Below are 3,931 nucleotides of genomic sequence, written 5' to 3'. Positions count from 1 at the left end.
TTGTGTTGTCCTTTGGGAACTCGCAGGAGTTCGAATTTTTCTGTGAAGCAGGCGAGCCTTCGTACATGGACATACTCTTCCACGCAGGTAACCGCTGCTTGCAGTCATTCTTCATTCGAGCCGAGCGACCCGGAGGTAACCCAGACCATGAAGTCGTCAGCTTACATGGCGTGCTCTATGCCTTCGATCTTCACGAGTTGCCTCGTGAGTACGATCACAGCAACGTTGAAAAGTAGTCCAGAGATGACCGCCGTGCCAGGTGGTGCTGGCGGTTTGTACGACGCTGTGCTGCTCGCTGTTCCTTCGGTGCTTGTCCCGAAAACCGTCGTATGTTGGTTGGCTGGTTTCAACCTGTCCAGCAGCTCGAACGTCGAAAACCTTCCACCGCAAGTTCTGCGGCAGGTGTCGCGGGAGTTCTGCAAGCTGGTTCGCCAGCCACCCGAGGGAATCGGGGTCATCTAAACGAAGAGGACGTTACGGAAATTGAGGCCACCAGGGATATACCTCAGGGCACCGCCTACATTGGCGGTGTCTTCGACCTGTGCCTGGCGCTGCCGAAGGACTTCCCGGTGTCGCCGACGCGGGGTTTCTTCACGACGCGCATCTTCCAATCGACCGTGGCCCTTCCATCAGGCGAAATCTACGTCAACACACTGAAGAAGGACTGGAAGCTAGACCTGGGCCTCAAGCAGATCCTGCTCACCATCAAGTGCCTGCTCAACGCCCCCAACCCAGAGTCGGCGCTTAACGAAGAGGCTGGCCGGATGCTGGTCGAGAGGTATGACTATATCACTAACACCCGCCGGTGTGTTGCAATAGTTACGGCGCTCATGTGCTCAAGTTTGCGGGATCGTATCCCGGCCTCGGCAGCCGCTTTTCCATGGATCTCATGCTGTGCGCTGTCACTGCACGTTAAAGAACCCCAGGTGGTCGAAATTTCCAGAGTCCTCCCCTACGGCGCCTTATAGCCTGAGTCGCTTTGGGACATTAAACCCCACAAACCAAATATATAAAAAATAAAAAAATGATAAATGTGTTTATAGGGTCAAGGCGATAAACTCCTGGTGCCAAGTATCGGTGTACAAAATACTGCCAAAATAAAATAAAAAAAAAATTATAAGGTTGTTACCGAAAAAAATACAAATATATATATAAAGGCGCAAAACATCGTCCGTGTGTTGGAAATGCTATCAAGTGATACTTTAAATGCGAAGCTTAAGCGCCTCCCTATATTTTCAAGCAAAATTCTAATTTACTCATAATTCACTCCTGAGTCCGAATTGCGATAGGCAAATAGTAGCTTTAGGAACACTGCAAAATCCATTTTCGGGAGGACAGCACATTTCTTTCTCCACTGTCCGTACGACACAAACACACTAGCTTTGACCCTGTTTGGTTGTGCGTGCATTAAAGGGATATTCAGAAGCCCAGTTGCCGCCATGGATTCTCTCAGCTTTCGATTGTATTGCGATTTCAAACTATATTTACCTCAAGTGCCTGAAGATAATGCGTAGTTGTCTTCAAAACTTGCAGTTCGCAGCATTAACAATCGGGTTTGGTAACGTGATGGTTTGGTTTGCGGGCTTTAAGGTCCCAAACCAGCCTACGCTATGAGTGACGCCGTAGTGGAGAGCTCCAGAAATTTCGGCCACTTTGGGTTCTTTAACTTGCACAGACATCGCAAAGCACACGAGCGCCTTGCATTTCGCCCCATCGAAAAGCAGCCGCCGCTGCCGTGTTACAGTCCCTTCTCCTTGGACGCAGAAGTGAAGTTCCCGAGTTACTGCATCCCGAGTTCCCGAGTAACTGCATGGCGGGTCTGTAGCCGATACTGAAGACGTCTAAATTCAGAATGATCTTGAGAAGGTGATGTGTTATGAACATAAATTCATAACAACGAAATTCAGAACTTGATGTGTTCCACGAGTTAAAGCAATAAGCAGACCAGTAACTATAGCTGCTCAATACCGACATTTCCAACTCATTGACGCCATTCCTAATTCTTAGATATTGATGCATCATCTTTCCTTTCGGCCTCTTTCCGGAAGAATGCAATCAATTTAGTATTGCTAACACGGTTTGCTTGAGACTCACTAGGATAAGAAATGCCCCTCGAACCAATTCAAGGCATGAAGAACCTCTCGCATATAGTGTCCTCCAGATAGCAATGCATAATTACAACTCGTACTCACGCCGTAGCTATGGATGAGGCAGCCGCCGATGGATACTCTAAAGGATAAGTTGTACTCAACGTAACTACTAACCAAACTAGAACGTTAGATACCTATAGCTGTAGCTCAGTGCAGATAAAGTACCGCCCGCGAAATCTGGATAAGCATGCTAGAATGCTACAATGGTCTTTTGGCAGTTTTTCCCCTAATTGTTTATTTAATTAATTTTATCCATTAAACAATTTTACCATACATTGATATTGATTAAACCACTAAAAAGCTCCCATGCTTGCCTTGATTTCAGTGGCTGTTTCCTTCCTTGGTATGTGTCTGATGACAAGCGCCTAATTTCCTTATATTTCTACGCTGATGAACAGGGCTGCTAAATATGCATTTGAGGTCCTAGTAGGTGGATGCAGCGTGGATTACAGTAGCACTGAAAAAATTAAGGATGTGTCGTAAAGTTTGAGCAGTTGGGGATACAGTTGCACATGTAATGGGCTGTTTTGTTTTTTCTGGCAGTGCTTGGTATAACAGCAATGCGCAAGTCCCCCAGTGCTCGTTGTCTATTAACATCTCATGTGCAGAGGAGGACCCAGGCTCGATTCACCGGAGCACGCCGACCCGAAATTGTTTTGCGCTTCTCGGCATTCCAACCCCGCGGTACACGTTTTGTTGCCCAGGTATCACAACCGGATCGAGCAGTCGTGGCTCCCTGAAAGGAGATAGAAGCCATTGGGTTAGACGGCAGACATATGACAGCAACCAGGTGAGCCACCACTCAATGCACTATTTTGCTAGATTTGTCGAAGAATGTGGCAATCCTCACGCGCCATCACCATCACGGGCAAACTCGAATGGCTCATCACGCAGTTGATCTGCTTCCTCACAGCACTCGCACCTGGGTTCTGGTCACTGTCGAGCCGCACCACTGCTTTCCCGACTCCATGAGCATGATAAGCGAGCGTGACGCCGTGTAGGTCGCTGCCATCTGATTGGCATCCGCTCGGACAAAGTCCACCGACGTTCGGAGGACGTCAGCAGGGTCCGGGGCTGTGTAGATGTGGGGCAGGGGCACATTGCTGTCGGTAGACAAGAGGCGGGCGGTGCCATCGCTAGAGCAGAATAGCAACTGCATCTTGATGACGTGGATCGAGAGGCCCCAACAGCATCTGTGTCGTCCCACAGAGTGTCTAACAGGACACCCGACTCAAAGGACTCATATGGGTCGATGGCTTAGCTAGGCACGTTTCAGCAGCGGATGCTGTTGTCAAGGCCGCCTATGAAGCACGGCTCCCCCTTCGCACCCTATGCCAGGAGCAGAACAGAGCCTGAATTCGCACGAAATATGTGTACTGGTTGCGCATGGAGTGCTGCCGTCTTACAGGCACTGTTTTCTGCAGGATCCACAGGTTCAGTGTTGTCTTCCGAGACTGCAGGGATGAGCACTAATTTGACAGCATGGAACAAATGCGGAAAACACTCTCACAAGCAGCTAGGTCGGTATGATCTGTCTATTGGTTACACATGCTTACAGAAGCTTCCACACAATCCGCAGAAGACACGATATATTCTGAGCCAACCAGCATCCCCAGGGACGAATAATTCTCATTGCCAGCTTCTCCACAGGAGCAGTTATTTCCAATACACCTTGAGATGCACTTCATGAGTATTGCGGCAAATCTGTACAGTTACGGAAGCTTCCTCGTCGCGAGCCATTAAGGGCGGCCTATAAACAAACTACGCGCCGCCAGGGATGA

General features: G+C 48.9%; 1 pseudogene; it reads left to right on the top strand.

The window, feature by feature from the left end:
* Window positions 1-243: 243 nt before the first annotated feature.
* LOC146172450 (ubiquitin-conjugating enzyme E2 S pseudogene) lies at window positions 244-1,825 on the top strand (annotated as a pseudogene).
* Window positions 1,826-3,931: the final 2,106 nt, after the last annotated feature.

The sequence above is a fragment of the Amblyomma maculatum genome, unplaced genomic scaffold (genome assembly GCF_055883805.1).
Source record: "Amblyomma maculatum isolate TAMU_Amacu unplaced genomic scaffold, ASM5588380v1 scaffold_13, whole genome shotgun sequence".
Taxonomy (NCBI): Eukaryota; Metazoa; Arthropoda; class Arachnida; order Ixodida; family Ixodidae; genus Amblyomma; species Amblyomma maculatum.
This window is presented reverse-complemented; position numbering and strand designations above follow the sequence as displayed.